The 16745-nt window shown below is 42.1% G+C and overlaps 1 protein-coding gene and 1 pseudogene across 3 annotated transcripts in view; one reads left to right on the top strand and one right to left on the bottom strand.

Moving 5' to 3' along the window:
• DAB1 (DAB adaptor protein 1) overlaps positions 1 to 16745 on the top strand; it is a 1258287-nt gene that overhangs the window by 113043 nt on the left and 1128499 nt on the right. The gene's annotated exons all lie outside the window — the stretch shown is intronic.
• Positions 12873 to 13877, bottom strand: LOC105710328 (glyceraldehyde-3-phosphate dehydrogenase-like; annotated as a pseudogene).

The following is a 16745-nucleotide window of genomic DNA, read 5'->3' as shown; positions in this document are numbered from 1 at the left end:
TACCCAGTGATCCTTGAGAGAATGAAGAGGTTAAAAACAGCCCTTATAAAGGATTAGAAGATCTTATTTAATGATATAGTTTCCACTTATTAAGCACCTCCTGTGGCCTGAGAACTTAATGTATTAACTCATTTAATCCCCAAAGCATCCTTGTAAATGAGAGTGCTACACCACTTTATAGATAAGTTTGAATGCAATTAAGTCATTTGCCTAAGGCCACACATCTAGGAAATGGTCTGTCCAGGTTCAAATCAAATTACATCTTATAGCAAGGCTTAAGCTTTTCACAGACTTTGTATCATACTTCTAGCACCATGTTTGGTAAATGATACGGTTTGGCTGTGTCCCCACCCAAATCTAATCTTAAATTGTAGTTCCCATAATCCCCTTTTGTCGTGGGAAGGACCTGGTGGGAGGTAATTAAATCACAAGGGGCAGTTACCCCTCATGCTGTTTTCATGATAGTGAGTTCTCATTATATCTGTTGGTTTTTTTAAGGGACTTTTCCCCCTTTGCTCAGCACTTCTTCTTGCTAATGCCATGTGAAGAAAGACATGTTTCCTTCCCCTTTTGCCATGGTTGTTAATTTTCCTGAGGCCTCCCCTGATCTGCAGAACTGTGAGTCAATTGAACCTCTTTCCTTTATAAATTACTCAGTCTCGGGTATTTCTTCATAGTAGCATGAGAATGGACTAATACAGTAAACATCATGGGTGGCAGAACCAATAATGTATTTTGAACACCTTGGCCATGGGGAGCCCCTGGAGTGTCTTGGGGCAGGGGAAATGATGAAATAATGGTTTTGACAGAAGAATCTGAAGGTGATGTGCAGGGTGGAACAGTGAGAGGTTTTCGTGCTCTAGTGTCTCTACCTAGAGATAAAGTGAAGTAGGAGATGCCAGGTCTATAATACTGGCTAATATCTCATGAAGGAAAAAGCCCCAAATTAAACACCCTGATGGTGGGTTTTAAGCTAAGGGGGATGTATTTCTTTGGAGAAGGTCCAGCCCAAGCACAAATAACCATCCCTTCATCTATCAACCCACTCACCTATTCACTCATTCATTCATTTGTCTATCCATTCACCTATCCACTCACTCATCCATTGATCCAAACTCTTAAGCATCATTCACTTTCTTCTCTTCCTTTTTCTTTCTCCCCTTTACTACCCTGCCTAACTTCTCATTCTTTCTTTTCTACCTCTTAAATATTACTCTCTTAAATGGCCTTCTTCCTTCAAGGTTTCATATTTTTCACCACCAGATTGCATATTTTAAAAGCATAGAGTTCATTGCCATGTTTTTCTACTCAGAAAGCTACATTGGCTCCCCATTGCTCATATGACTGAAGTCAGGTGCCATAACAATACCCCAACCAACTTCTTTTAAGCCCAGTGCACCATCATCAGAACCCAGTGCACAAACATCAAACTCATTGTTTCCTGTACCTGGTACATGCTTCCCTGTTTGTGTGCCTTTCCTCAAGCTATTTGTATTCCTGAGGATGCCCTTCTTGATCCTCTCTACCTCTAGAAACCCACCTTTTCTGGTTGAAATTCTATTCTGTGAGACTTACTTTAAGTCCCATAACAAGGAGTTATTTCTTCTACTTTTGGAGTGCAAACTGGGGAGTCAGTTTACTGTAGTGTTAATTTGAAGTCCAAGGGTCCTGGGTTAAAGTCTTGGCTCTGCTACTTACTATCTACATGACTAAGGGCAAATTATATACTTCTCTGAGCTTAGTTTCTGAACTCATGAAGTGAAAGTATAGAAAATATTAATGTCTACCTTATAAACTTACTGTGAGAATTAAATGAAAATGCATGAAAATGCATAGTTGGTGCTCAACAAATACTTGTGAGTGGATAAATATAATCAGGTAAAAATTTTGCCAACATTCATCATTATATTCTTAAATAATACCATACAATTATGTTTATGAGAAAAATATTTTTTTTCAGACCAAATCTAAGCTGTAACCACAAGTCTTGACAACCCCCCAAATGTCAGACCTTTCCATAATCCCTGGATCAAACGCATGCATGTGCCATCAACTCTGCACCAGAATACCTCTAGAGGCACTTCTAACTGAAACCTATGAGAAGTTCAAGTCCTGGAGAAACTTCTTCTCACCTGTATATTGTTCTCTATTTGTGACACTTGAATATGTAATCTGATACCATGGAGCAGACGTCTGGCCCAGATTCACTATTACATTGTGTCTAGAGGTGGAATTATGCTGCTGTAACAGGCAGAAAGCTAAGAGTCTTCAGGATCTGGCTTGGGATTTGGCTTAGAGTAAGCATTTGGCTAGAGTTGGCTATAAGGAAGGATGAATCAATGGTTGAATAAATGGGTGATGAATGAATGATTGGAAGGATAGTTGGATTCTTAGAGGGTAATAGAGGTGGATGGATGGATACATTGATGGATGGATGGGGCTGGTTGGATGGAAGATGGATAGATGGAAGGTAGATAGGTGGAGAGTGGATGGATAACTGGATGGTAGATGGATAGATGAATAAATGGATCATGATGAATGGATATGAATGGGATCCTCATTCTCTTGGATTCAGTTAAAAGGCTGAGAAGCGGTGTAATGAGATGTGCAGTGGACTAAGAAGCAAAGACACAGGTTCCAGGCCAACTTTTGTGGTTACTTTACTATGTGCCTTTACGTAAGTTATTTAAGTTGTCTGAGGATCCTTTTTCTTATGTGTAAAACAATGGACTTAGATAAGATGATTTATATGACATCCTGTAAGATTTTAGTCTTGTAATTCTGTGACTCCATGGAGTAGAAAGTAGAGCAATATATGTATTTTTAACTTATCTTTAAAAATAGATATAGGTATACGTACATTTAATTTAATTTAATTTTTTTCTAGAGACTAAAGCAGACAAACACACAGTTCCTGATTCAGTTCTGTGCCCTTCCCGCCATTCAGCCCCATTTGCCTTATCTCACTTCTCCATACCTACATCAGTTCCTGGGGGAAACAATGATTTCTTATTTGTCTCTATACCTTGAAGTCTTAGTGTAAAACTCAGACATTAAGATTAGACAGATCTAGCATAAAATTTCGGATTCTCCCACCTACTTGTGATATTTAGTAGGTTACTTCTTAGGCACCTTCACCTGTCACATGGTGTCACTGAATACTTCACAATTAGGATTAAAGAGAACATCTATGTCAGGAAGGAAATGATAGGCCTTATAACTTAGATAAATGAAGATTCCCCTCACCTTACCTTGGGCTCTGTGCAGAGATGCTACCAGTTCAGGAAACACTTGTTGAATCAATTAGGTTTGAATGCCATCCAGCCTCTGGGTTTTACTTGCTTTGCAGCTAATGCTTTCAATCTATTACCAACAAAGTAGGAAATGCAAATGTGAAACTTTGGAAACAGCTTCTGCATGTTATAAATCGGGCATTTCAAGAGGCTGGCTATGACTAGTGAGCTCAGCTTTCTCTCTGTGTGGTCCAAAATTAATGCAGCCTTGGGTATTATAAAACCAGTGGACACTGACCCCCTGGGTTCTGATAGGCTGTGGACATGGGGCTGGTGGACACAGAGGGTGGGGGACATATGAAAATACTTAGGCAGCATAAGAAGAGACCTCAGTTCCAGTATAAGCTGTGACTAGGTTACATGTCCCACTTGAAGCATTAGGAAGTAAAATGGGTGGTGGGTGGAGAGGGCCGCTCCACTACCAGCAATATTCTTGCATATAGCTAGCTGCTTATTTGCCTCAGTTTCTGCTGTCTGGAGCACTATTACCAGGTGACCTTTAGTTTCAGATGACCTGCTCCAGAATTGATTATTGGAGACCTGGACACTGCTATGTTTTACTGCAGCATTAAATATGCATGCTGCCTTGTTCTTCCTTTTCCTTTCCCTCAGCAAACACTTTGTTGCAGTGATCCAAGTGAATGTGACTGGTCTCTGGTGGTCTTGATGTTTCTGCATCTAGCCCTGCATTTTACACATGAGCACACTGAGCCTCTGAGAGGGTAACTGAATGGCCCAGCATTACAGAGGGAGTTGGTGGCAGACCTAGGATTGCAACCCAGGAGTCCTGACAACAAGTCACAACCCCATCAACATTCCATTGCTTATGACTATATTCCCAGAGGGTCAGTAGAAACTGCAGTATGCTGAAAGCACCTCTTACCTGCCCGAGGATATCTCCCCAAAGTCTCTTAAATGTGTCCAAAATTTCTACATCACATCATATCTTTCCTTTGGTTGAAGGCAGCATTTCCTGAAGTATGCTTATTTGATGCTCTATAAAGCAAAAGGCACCTAGAGCAAAAGGGATTGAGAAACCTTAGCTGTACCCCAAACCTCAGTATCACACAATATACTCAGGTAACAAACTTGCACCCCTAAATCTAAAATAAAAGTTAAATTTATCTTTAAAAATAAAAGTAAAGTAAAATGAGTCAGCAATGAAATGTAATAAATTTCACAAAAATAAAAAACTTCCTGTTTGTAGACTCAGTGCATGGTAGCTAGTCAAGGCCTTCCTCAATAAAGAGGAAGTATGCTTTGTTCCAAAGCATAGTATTCCAAAGTATGGAATAACTTCTGTTATTCCATGTTCCTCAAATTGATTGACTATAATAACCTTATTCTTCCCTCTCGTTCATTCATTAACCCCTATAGACACCTCTCAGAAGCAGGCTCCTGGATTGCACCTTGATAAACAGTGGTTTAGGACATGGAGCACTCTTATGGGTATGTCTGGATTGCTTTAGAGAGATCATAATTGTAAGGTTGGTCGCCTCGCTGTGAGCTCGGACATGCCCACTCCCCCTCCATGCCTAGAAACCACGTCACCACTCCACGCCCACTTCTGCACTCAGCATGCAAATCTGCACTCAACACCAAGCTCTGCACTTAGCACCTAGCCCGCCGTCGAAGAACCCCACCAAAATTTAAAAGAAGCCCCACCAGAACCTTCCCAATAGCATTTTGCCCCGTCCAGGTCCCACTCCCCCTGGGTGGCCTGCACCGGAAATCCCTCCTACCTGCCAATAGCAGCTGGCCCCATCCACATCCTGCTTCCCCACAACCAATCAGAATGCCTCCACTCCCTATAAAACCCCACGCCCAAGAGGAGTCAAGTGCGACTTCTCCGGCCCCTCCTGTCAGACCTCAGAACCTTGCCCAGGAGCCGATTAAATTTCTTTATTTCAATAACTGGCCTCAGTTGCCTCATTCAAACCTCGCTTGCTTCATTTAAACCTTACAATAATGACTGACAAGCTTCTAAGTTTTCAGAGCTCTCTCACATCCATGATTCCTTTTGATTCACAACAGTTCCTTTGGGAAGATTGTTTATTTTTCCTCAACAAAAAATGAGAGACTTAGAGGCCAGTAGGACTGAAGACGGGATATGAGATTGGGATTGGGTTTCTGAAGCATGTCCCACACCCACTTTTCCAGACCTCATCTCCACATGAAGCCAGCTTCTTAGTCTACCTCTACAGATTAGATGCTGTCTCTTGGGTTTTGATTCAATGACAGATTGTCATTTTTCATCCTATCTGCTGTGATTTGAGTGTATGTGTCCCTCCTAGATTCATGATACTGTTTGGATCTGTGTCCCCACCCAAATCTCATGTTGAATTGTAATCCCCAGTGTTGGAGGTGGGGCCTGGTGGAAGGTGATTGGATCATGGGGGTGGATTTCTAATGAATTAACACCATTCCGCTAGTGCTTTTCCATTATAGAGTTTTCACAATATCTGATTGTTTAAAAAGTGTATATCACCTTCCCCTTCACTGTCTTTCTCCTACTGGCAAGTTTTCACAATATCTGATTGTTTAAAAAGTGTATATCACCTTCCCCTTCACTGTCTTTCTCCTACTGGCCGTGTGAATATGTGCCTGCTTCCCCTTCACCTTCTGCCATGATTGTAAGTGTCTTGAGCCCTCTCCAGAAGCAGATACCTGTACAGCCTGCAGAACCATGAGCCGATTAAACCACTTTTTAAATAAATTACCCAGTCTCAGGTATGTCTTTATAGCAATGTGAAAATGGACTAATACAATTCGTATGTTGGGACTTAAACCCCAAGGTGATGGTATTAAGAGGTGGGGCCTTTGAAACATGATTAGGTGACAAAGGATCTTTCCTCATGGATGGAATTGGTGCCTTATAAAAGAAGTTTCAAATAGCTGCCTGGCCCTTTCATCTCTCCCAGCATGTGAGGATACAGTGCTCATTTTGTTCTCCATGGGAGAATGCAGCAAGAAGGCACCATCTTGGAAGCAGACAGCAAGCCTTCACCAGATGCCAAATCTGCTGGTGCTTTGCTCTCGAACTTCCCAACATTCAGAACTGTGAGAAATAAATGTCTATTATTTATAAATTACCACATCTAAAATATTTTATTATAGCAATACCAAGGGACTAAGAACATGCTTTATTTGATAACTAAGGAAAATGAGGCTCAAACAAGGAAAAGAGTGGGCTCAGGGTCACACAGCTAATTAGTTAGTCATGGAGCTAAAATTGGAGCTCCAAGGTTCTGAGGAGACCATTGAGGATACAGGTCCTGTGTGCCTTGGGGGTGGGTAAGTAGGCCTGAAAAGAAGAGCAGAGCATGAACAAAGGAGGTGTTGACAGGTCCCGAAGATTAAATTGGCAATGTTGCTCATTACAAGCCCTGTAAAGACAAATTGCATTCACGATGCCACCAAGCTGGCTGTCCTTCTGCAATACCTAGTTGCCAAGTGTAAGTGATCAAAGAACACTTGGAAACTTCACAGAGTGACCTACGCTTACCTGGAGGTTTCTCATTTGTCTGGTGACTTTATTCAAAAAACAAGTGAGAGCCTTAAATGAGGATGAAAGGTCTCTGAGTAACTAAAAGAGATCAACCAACTTACTGATCAGTTAATAAATGAATCAGTGAAAGAAACATTTAGTATACTCAGGTCCTGGAAACCTGTTGACAGGCAGAGACAAGAGAGGGTCCCCATCTTCAAGGAGCTTAGAGATGAAGATGAGATTCAGACAGTTAGGCAAATGACTATAAGACTCTATGACGGAGGTTATGAAAGATAATCCAGAGAGCAGGATATCTGAGGAAGGGCATCCAAACCAGACAGATCAGATCTGGCATTAGCTAGGGACTCCCAGAGAGTGCAATTCTTGAGTGACGTTTTGAGGGATGAATAGGAGTTAGCCAAGTGAAGAAGAGAGTAAGTGAAGGAAACACAGCCTCTGTAGAAAAGCACAGATACCATAAAATGCACAGTGTTAACTAGGCAGGGGTATAAGATGCATGATGGGGAAAAAACAAGTGTTGAGACTAAACAAGTCACTGTGCAACCAGAACAGAAAGCCCTTGTGTGCCAAACGAGGCCACTTCCAAAACCATAGCAGCTTTGATGCCAAGAATTAGAAATGGAAGAAGAGGACAGAGAAACATTCAGTTTTTAAGAAATAACTATCAGTTTTTTTGTATGTAAATACAGATATGCCCCATAGACTATAAGCTGGTGGGAATGTACAAAAGAAATCTCAGAGAATTTTGAATTGAGGGTCACAAAATTGAGCTAACACTATTAAAGCAGGATGGTCAGAATTGATGTCTGGGTTATGTGAATCCACATTAATTGTGCTGTTATCCAGGGTGGGACCTGCTGCTTCAGTCTCGTATTAGGTTACAGACCAGCCAGGACCGTTTACCCAGGAGTCTACTGGGAGCCACATCCAGAAGCATCCTGGCAAGGCTGGGTCTCCCACATGTAGAAGGGGGATTCTCAGAGGAGCACAGAATCGTGTGTGTTACCCTGTCAAATAGGCCCTCCTAGGGAGAAAACAAGAAGCCAGGTGCTCCTTCAGTAGTGGCAGTTGATAGATCGAGGTGTTTCATCTCAGGCAGACTACAGGCGGATCACCAAGCCCTGCCTGTATGAGCAAGACAATCTACTTTTAAGACCAATGTTTTGAAAAAGATGGGCCCCTTCTGAATGAGAAGTCATGGAATTGCTATGTTTTTCTTTCTCAGTGCTCTGGAAGGTTCATGGGTTCAAGCTGAGCCTCAAAGGGCTTCTCCCTACCCCGGGCTGCAAGGTTCCCTGAGGGAATTGGCTTGCTGGGGAGGCCGAGAAGCATTGAGGGGCTGGTGTGTTCCCGTCTTCATTTCCTGTTACCCCAACAGGAATCTTGGCTCTGGTTAAGCAAAGGGGTACAACAGGGCAACCATGCCAAGTGGGTTCTTTGAGGCCTTTTCTTTTTGGATAGCACATTCTGTTGGAAAAGATCAGACTGACTTTGTTCTAGGACCAAATACGTTTGATGCTTGAAAGCTCTTTTTCATAGACAGAATGTTAGAGGATGGAAGGGGTCTTAAATAATGGAGCCCAGTGTTTTGAGAGCTCCCCTGCCTGCTCCCTTCCTCTGGCTCCTCTGTGGTAATAGCCTGTCCGCTCCTCCTTCCTCCTGGAGCCTGCCATAGAACTTTTAGGTTGTTTATTGACCCTCCATCCCAAAGCATGAGTGCAGTGATACTGTCATAAACCAGCCATACCTCTCTGTATTTATTTACCATTCTGGTATTCCTATCCATAAAATGAGCTGATTGTACCTCACAGTGATCAGCAGAAGAGAATACATTTAAATACCCCATAGGAAGTGTAAGGTGAGGTTGGAACGGTGGCTTATGCTTCTAATCCCAACACATCAAAAGGATGAGACAGGAGAATTGTTTGAGCCTAGGAGTTCAAGACCAGCCTGGGCAACATAGGGGCACCTTGTTTTCCAAAGGCAAATTTTAATCCCTTTTTTTTTCCTATGGGAAATAATTTTTTTATTATTATTATACTTTAAGTTCTAGGGTACATGTGCAGATCATGCAGGATTGTTACATAGGTATGTATGTGCCATGGTGGTACAAAACATTTTTTTTTTTCAATTAGCTGAGCATGGTGGCATGCTCCTGTAGTCCCTGCTTTTCGGGAGGCTTAGGTGAGAAAAATCGCTTGAGACTGGCAAGTTGAGGCTGCGATGAGCTGTGATTGCAACACTGCACTCCAGGTGGGTGACACAGGGAGATCCTGTCTCGAAACAAAAAAAATGTAAAGTGATATATAAATATTATGACTATTGTTACTAGCACTATTATTATATTCTATTCAGAAATTTCTTAAATGAATAAAAGGAAATTGTATTAACTAAAAATTGGACTAAACTAAAATAAAATTTGCTGAATTTTAAATACAACTGAACCAAAATTTATGTTTTTACCTTGTACAAATAAACAAATTAGTAAAACCATCCCACACAATTAACTCCTGCTAATACCTCTATGCTGTGTTTCAAAACCACTGAATTTTCTTTTAAATGCATCTTCAGCAAATTAATTGCATTCAACACAAACCCTTTATTTTATACTAATTTATAATTTCTATCTGTTGTTATCACATACATATACCAGAAAAATTTAAAAAATCAGGTCTCAAATCCCCCTTGATCAAATATAATAACAACAACAACAACGATAATCATAATAGACAATGACAAGCAGAGTCTAGAACCAGATCCATTACCGCCATATTGTTTGCTTCATACTATAGCAGTTACCATGCTCCTTCTGACTACTTAGCATGTGCTGGGCACGTTGCTAATTTACTTATGCGACGTCAATTAACCTTCAGAACGTTCTCCTATGAGGAATGTGACATTATAAATCTTGTTTTATACACAAGGAAAATAAAGCTCAGAAATGCAAAGACACTTGCCTAAGGACACACAGCTAACAGGTGGCAGCTCTCACTGACTTCACAATCCACATTCTTAAACTGCTATGCTAGACTGCTTCCTTGTATAAAACATGAGGAGACTCTAAGAGAAATCATGTATCCAGTATTCAATCATTTATCTAGTGGCCTTCATATCTAGCTCATCACCTATAATTCATCACAAATATGCAAATAAAATAGTAGGTATCAAAATATTATTTAGGTAGATCAGTGTCCTGGCAAAGCACAGTCATGCAGACACGCGCAGCTCATCTTTCTCCTGACACATACAGCCACTAAATCATTGCTGAATACAGCCCAGGGTAGCCACCGATATTGAAAATGATGACTTGACTTTGTAGACCATATTTAAGAAAACAGGGATGAAAATAACGTATTGTAAAAAGGGCATTATTTTCTAATAATAAATATTTAGAGTGCTGGTGCTTAAATCTGTAATTGACCATCTTTTTTTGAGTTCGTGAGTCTGGGTAATTAAGGCATTGGAAGATATATATACACACACACATATATATATACACACACACATACACACACACAGACACACACACACACACACACACACACACACACACACACACACACACACATATATATACCAACCTAAGATGATACATATAATCTGATAGCAACTATTTTATTCCACGTGCATACCAAATCTACTGCTACAGGATGATACCAGATAAACACACACACACACACACACACTCACACTCACACATCTATATACATATATATATTCACAGTAACTGAGATGCTGAGATGACAAGTTACTACGAAAACCTAGATGTTTATACTTCAGTTTTAAAATAGTCTATGTCATTTCTACAATTCATATGATTCTTATGACACTGACTGTCTTGCACCAAAGTTTTTTTTTTGTGTGTGTGTGTGCTTGTACATGGCTTCATGAAGTACAGTGGGAAGAGAAAGGAGCTTGGCCCTCTTACTGACTGAGTCACCTTGGGTAGTTTGATCTCACTGAGCTCCTGTAAATGTGAGTAATCATAGTTTTGCAGGGCTGCTTATTCTGTGGAGCTACATTCTCATAGAGGAAGAATCTTCCATTTCTTCTCCAGGAAAGGAAAAGTAAGACCAGAAAAGCCCTGCTGTCTCTCTTCACTTGCTGCTCCTGCGTGCCTCTCAAAGGACTGAGGAGGGCCTTACCTGTTTACTGAGTTTGAGTGAAGGAGCCATCCCAGTGTTCAGCCCTGGGAAATCTATCTTGCATCTGTTTGCTTTCAAGACACATGCATTCTTCACTTGCCTTTATGAAGATGGTCCCTTTTCAATGTAGTCATGGGAGGGGAAAGTTTGTTTCTGGTTGCAAGCTAGCATTTTCTCCAATTCAGGTTTTATCAGTAATTAAGCTGACACTCTGATCTCTATCTGTCTGACTTTTGTATTCATCTCTCAACCAGCTCTGGGCTTGGAGGTATAGAAGCAGGTGGTTATCAACCCCTCACACTCCCACACTTCACAGGGCCAATGTGATGTTTAAAATGAGACCATGGTTGTTAAGAATTTAGCACATTGTTATACACGTAGATATTTGGTGTCTGCCAAAACCTCTGTCTTCCTCTCCCATACATAACTGCAAAGCCTGAGACTTACAAATGATTCTCTCTTTCCCTTTGCCTAGTACTGGGCACAGAGTCTTAGAAATGAATTGAATAAGATTTTATTTATGAACAGAGCCAGAAGAGGCATAACAAATGGATTAGTCAAATTTCTTCATTTACCAGATGGGAAATTGGGGATCAGAGATACCAAAGGCCTGAAGATCAGACAGCTAGTAAGGGCACATCCAGGCCCTAAGCAGGTCTTGTTACTGAGCCCTGTGTGATTTCACAGAACAAAGGGGAACTATATCTTTTATAGAAGGTGAATTATGAGGCTGCCTAAAACTTGGGAGCTTTGTCAAGGTAAACTGTTTCCATTTTGATAAAAGAACAAGAGAGCTCCCAAAATACTTTTCTTTTGACCTATTTAGCTATTATTCATCTCCCTCCCACCCCAGCCCCCATCGCCTATTGGAAAATCCTGCTATGTAGTTTATCATACTATCTGCGGCTCTGGTTTTAAAGACGCTTTCAGATGGAGTAAGGACTTAGGAAAATGTGCCCCAGGAAGACTCTGACAGACAATGAGACCATACGGCTTCTGTGCCCTATCTCTCTCAATGTCTTGACACATCTTAATCCACTTTGGGAAACAAAGCTGAAGACAGCGGAAAGAATGATAGGAACAGTCCCATGCTATGGAGTCTTTTCTCTCCCATGGCCTAAATGCTGTCATGACGATTACTTGCCCTTGTCACCAATCAGGGGCCAGCTCTAGGGAGGGGTAATGGCTTCCTGCCCTGGAATGAATTGTGTAACAAAGACTGGATCTCACTCACCTTCAGCATATCTCAGAAAAATAGAGGAAAGGCAGACATGGCTATTCCTTTTTTATTTATAGGAAATCAGAATGAAGACGAATTAGATTTCAGGACTCTCTTACTTCTGCTACTTGCTGCATTGCTGCTCTTCTTTTTCCCTGAAATATTCTTCTCCTGCCTTCTCTTCTTAGTAAGCTTATACTCATTCTCAAAACCCAGCCCATGGATGAAACTTATTTCTTCCTTAGTGCAATAACTGGCACAATATTTAAACTGTTGTGCTGTGATTTATCATATATATGTCTTTATCCTTCAGAAATGCGTTAATAATTTAATAGTAATCACAAAAGCCCTGTCATCCCCCTTTCTTATGCAAGGACATGAAGTTCAGAGAGGTTACCTGACTTTTTCAAGATCACCTAGTGAGGAAGAGATGAGGCCAATTCTTGGATACAAGGTGGTCAGCCTCCAAAACCTGTTTTCGTTACTATGGTGTGAAAATGCCTTTTTTTTTTTTTTTTTTTTGGCTGAGCACAGGGGACTTTATTGATGGTACATGACAAGGTGGGGCTCCCTAGGCCCCTCCCTCTTCAAGGGGTCTGCATGGAAACTGTGAGGAGGAACAATTCAGTGTGGTGGGGGACTCAGTGTGGCAGGGACTCCCCAGCAGTGAGGGCCTCTCTTCCTCTCGTGCTCTCACTGGGACTGGTGGCCCAGGGGTCTTACTCCTTGGAGGCCATGTGGGTCATGAGGTCCACCACCCTGTTGCTGTAGCCAAATTCATTGTCATACCAGGAAATGAGCTTGACGAAGTGGTCGTTGAGGGCAATGCCAGCCCCAGCATCGAAGGTGGAAGAATGGGTGTCACTGTTGAAGTCAGAGGACACCACCTGATGTTCAGTGTAGCCCAGGATGCCCTTGAGGGGGCCCTCTGACACCTGCTTCACCACCTTCTTGATGTCATCATATTTGGCAGGTTTGTCCACCACTGACACGTTGGCAGTGGGGACACGGAAGGCCATGCCAGTGAGCTTCCCGTTCAGCTCAGGGATGACCTTGCCCACGGCCTTGGCAGCGCCAGTAGAGGCAGGGATGATGTTCTGGAGAGCCCCATGGCCATCACGTCACAGTTTCCCAGAGGGGCCATCCACGGTCTTCTGGGTGGCAGTGATGGCGTGGATGGTGGTCATGAGTCCTTCCACGATACCAAAGTTGTCATGGATGACCTTGGCCAGGGGCGCTAAGCAGTTGGTGGTGCAGGAGGCATTGCTGACGATCTTGAGGCTGTTGTCATACTTCTCATGGTTCACGCCCATCACGAACATGGGGGCATCAGCAGAGGGGGCAGAGATGATGACCCTTTTGGCTCCCCCCTGCAAGTGAGCCCCAGCCTTCTCCATGGTGATGAAGATGCCAGTGGACTCCACCACGTACTCAGCGCCAGCATCGCCCCACTTGATTTTGGAGGGATCTCGCTCCTGGAAGATGGTGATGGGATTTCCATTGATGACGAGCTTCCCGTTCTCAGCCTTGACAGTGCCATGGAATTTGCCATGGGTGGAATCATACTGGAACATGTAGACCATGTAGTTGAGGTCAATGAAGGGATCATTGATGGTGACAATATCCTCTTTGCCAGAGTTAAAAGCAGCCCTGGTGACCAGGTGCCCAATACGACCAAATCCGTTGACTCCGACCTTCACCTTCCCCATGGTGTCTCAGGGATGTGGCTGGCGATGAGAGGCAAGAGGGCTATCTGTGGAACAGGAGGAGCAGAGAGCCCCCCCTTTTTTTTTCAACACCAAAGAGCCCAGTTGTGAGGATGTATTTTACCCTTGGCTGACTCCTAATACCAATAACTACTAACTCCTATTGCTATAAGGCTTTGTGATTTACAAAGCCCTTATCCATATACATCATCTCATTTGATTCATATAACAAAGCTTTAAAGTGGGAGTTACTCTGTGTTTTGAAGTTCATTGCTTTACAGTTGAGGAAATGGAGGCTCAAAGAAGGAACTTGCTCAAAGTCATCCTGCTATTTTGAGGCAGCGAATTTGCAGGAAATTAAGCCCACATCTAACTCCAAATCCCTTTGCCATGTTGCAACAATTAATTAGGGTCCACAGTCAGTTTAACATGCAATGTCAATTGCATGTTAAATAAACAAACTGTGTAGTGGTTAAGATACTAAGACATTCTCTTTGGTTCCAGATGTTGCCAGACTTTTCCTCTTTTGTCCACGATATGGTACAATGAACAGTGCTGCACATCAAAGTCAAGTGAAAGAATCCCAGGCCTCAAAACATGATCCAGAACAGTCCCGTTTGTCTTCTATGTATTTATCATATTGTTACATGACTTGACTTGGTGCTATAGAGGGGATCTTCTCAGCCCTTTTATTTTTCTCTCGATATACACAAGACTCACAGCCATGGGAGAGCTCAGGGATATACACAGTTCTGCATGTTCTAACTTTAACTTGACCCTTTTCTATTCTACTTTAGAAAGCAAGGAAAGGAGTGAGAAGAGTATTATTAGAAAATTCCAAATTGTTTATTTATTTTGAAATATACCTATGTATGCATGTACATTTCATGCTTGGTATCTTAGAAGTAACAAATGTTTCTGACACACCTCAGAACTGATTGGAACACACCTGTGTAGTGTGTTGCACTAACAGAGAACAGAAAGTTAACAATGGCAGGGCTCACAGTTGGGTATGGCAGGCAGACATGAAGTATCGGCTATCGTTCACAACAGTAGTTCCTGGTGCTGATGATCCTCATGCTGGCAGTACCAAGAAAGAGTGAGGGGTATATTCTGATTGGGAAGATCAAACAAATTTTGAGAGAGAACTGAATCTTTGACTTGAACCTACAGGGAGAAGCGATATTTTCATAGGTGGCAGGGGAAATGGAGAAAGAAGATGGGAACATCATGAACATCATAAGATTTTTCTCTTGGGCCTGGGGTGTGATGTTAAGCAGCCCCATTACAATCAGAATAAACGTTTTGGAAGAAAGAGGTAGGAAATGAGGTCTGAAAAGTAGGCGGTACTTGCACACCTTGCTATTGTGTATGGAAACCCATTAAGGATTTGGCATAGGGTGTGACATGATCCAGCTCATGTTTTGGAAGTTTACTCTGTCAGCTCTGATCCTCTGATATCTTGGTGATCATAACCTGAAAAAGAACCTTGTGGCTTGAAGTAGGGAAATAGAAGTGCTAGTTGATGAGCTGGGAAAAAAAAAATCAAAGATCCCATTTTCCTGTTTATGTCAAGTCAAATAAATGGAGCCAGATAAACGTGGAAAAAAATCGAGATAGTAGCAAAATTGCCTGGAAGCAGAATGTTTTTCAAAGCCCCTAATGAGGTGTCAGTGAACCTAACGAGATGAAACTCCCTACCATACACCTAGTTTTTCATGCTGTCCTTTTCATCCAGTCATAATTAAGTTGTGAAATTGGAATTATATCCTATCATTAAAGACAGAGGCCAACTTTGCCTGGCTCTGGCTTCTCCAAAGAAGGTAACTGCAAAGTATCCTCTTCCATTGCTGCTTCTCCCACTTATGCTTTGATGTGACTGCAAGCAAGGGCTTCGCCATTTTAGATTTTGATTAAGAGGGGACATGTGGGTCTTCTTCATTGATTTTGGTATTGAATTCTGTCATTCTTAGTTCGGAATTACTAGGCAGCTAAAGTTGGAAGGAAAATGCCATAGTCTTTTAGTCCCATAGCCTTGTTAGCAGAAGGGAAGGGTGGACAAGGGAAGGAAGCATCTTTCTTGGGCCAGATATTGTGCAGGACCCTCTAGGTGTGTGGGTATCCCTTCAGTTTCTTAAGGATGTTGGCATAAGAGGTAAGCATTATTCCAATGTACAGATGTGGAAACTGAGATTCAAAGGGGTAATAAGCTTTTTATAAGGTTCCCTTACTGAGAATAGAAACGAGGCCAGGCTTACTCCAAACTCATGCTTTCCCTTCTCTGTTGTAATGAAAGATGATGACTACATGTGTATACAAACAGGCGGCACTGAAGGGGGGTGCTTAGATCCATCAACCACCCCTCAATGGGTGTCTTCCAGTGTCCCATGAACTTTTCTAGGGCACACTGAGGTCATTGTTTATTCCTCCCAAAACCCTTTGAAGGGATATTATTTGCTACTCTTAAAGAGTGAGTCAACTGTGACTCAGAGTCTAAGTGATTTACCCCAAACCACACAGAAAGTCCAGATTCCACCTCACTACATTACCTTTCAAGTTGATATCTCTACAGGACAAAATGCCTTATCACAAAAGATGAGGCCAGTAAAGGACATTTCGGGTTCCGGGACCAGCAAGCATGAGAAAGAGAACTATTTGGAAGGCAGATCCACTTTTCCAAATTCTGGAATGTGGGGGTGGGGTGAGAAGGAAGGTGAGAAGGGGCAGAGGCTGGACCTGCACAGGGGAGCAGCTAGCTCTGTGTAGCATCAGTCTAGAGTCCCACAAGAGCATCTACAATAACTAACTTACTAAACAAATAGGAGCATCATGTCCCTTTCCCTGCAGGGCTATTTAAATAAACTTATTGAA

This window comes from Aotus nancymaae, unplaced genomic scaffold, assembly GCF_030222135.1.
Source record: "Aotus nancymaae isolate 86718 unplaced genomic scaffold, 86718_ANA_hifiasm-v0.15.2.pri h1tg000007l, whole genome shotgun sequence".
Lineage (NCBI taxonomy): Eukaryota > Metazoa > Chordata > Mammalia > Primates > Aotidae > Aotus > Aotus nancymaae.
This window is presented reverse-complemented; position numbering and strand designations above follow the sequence as displayed.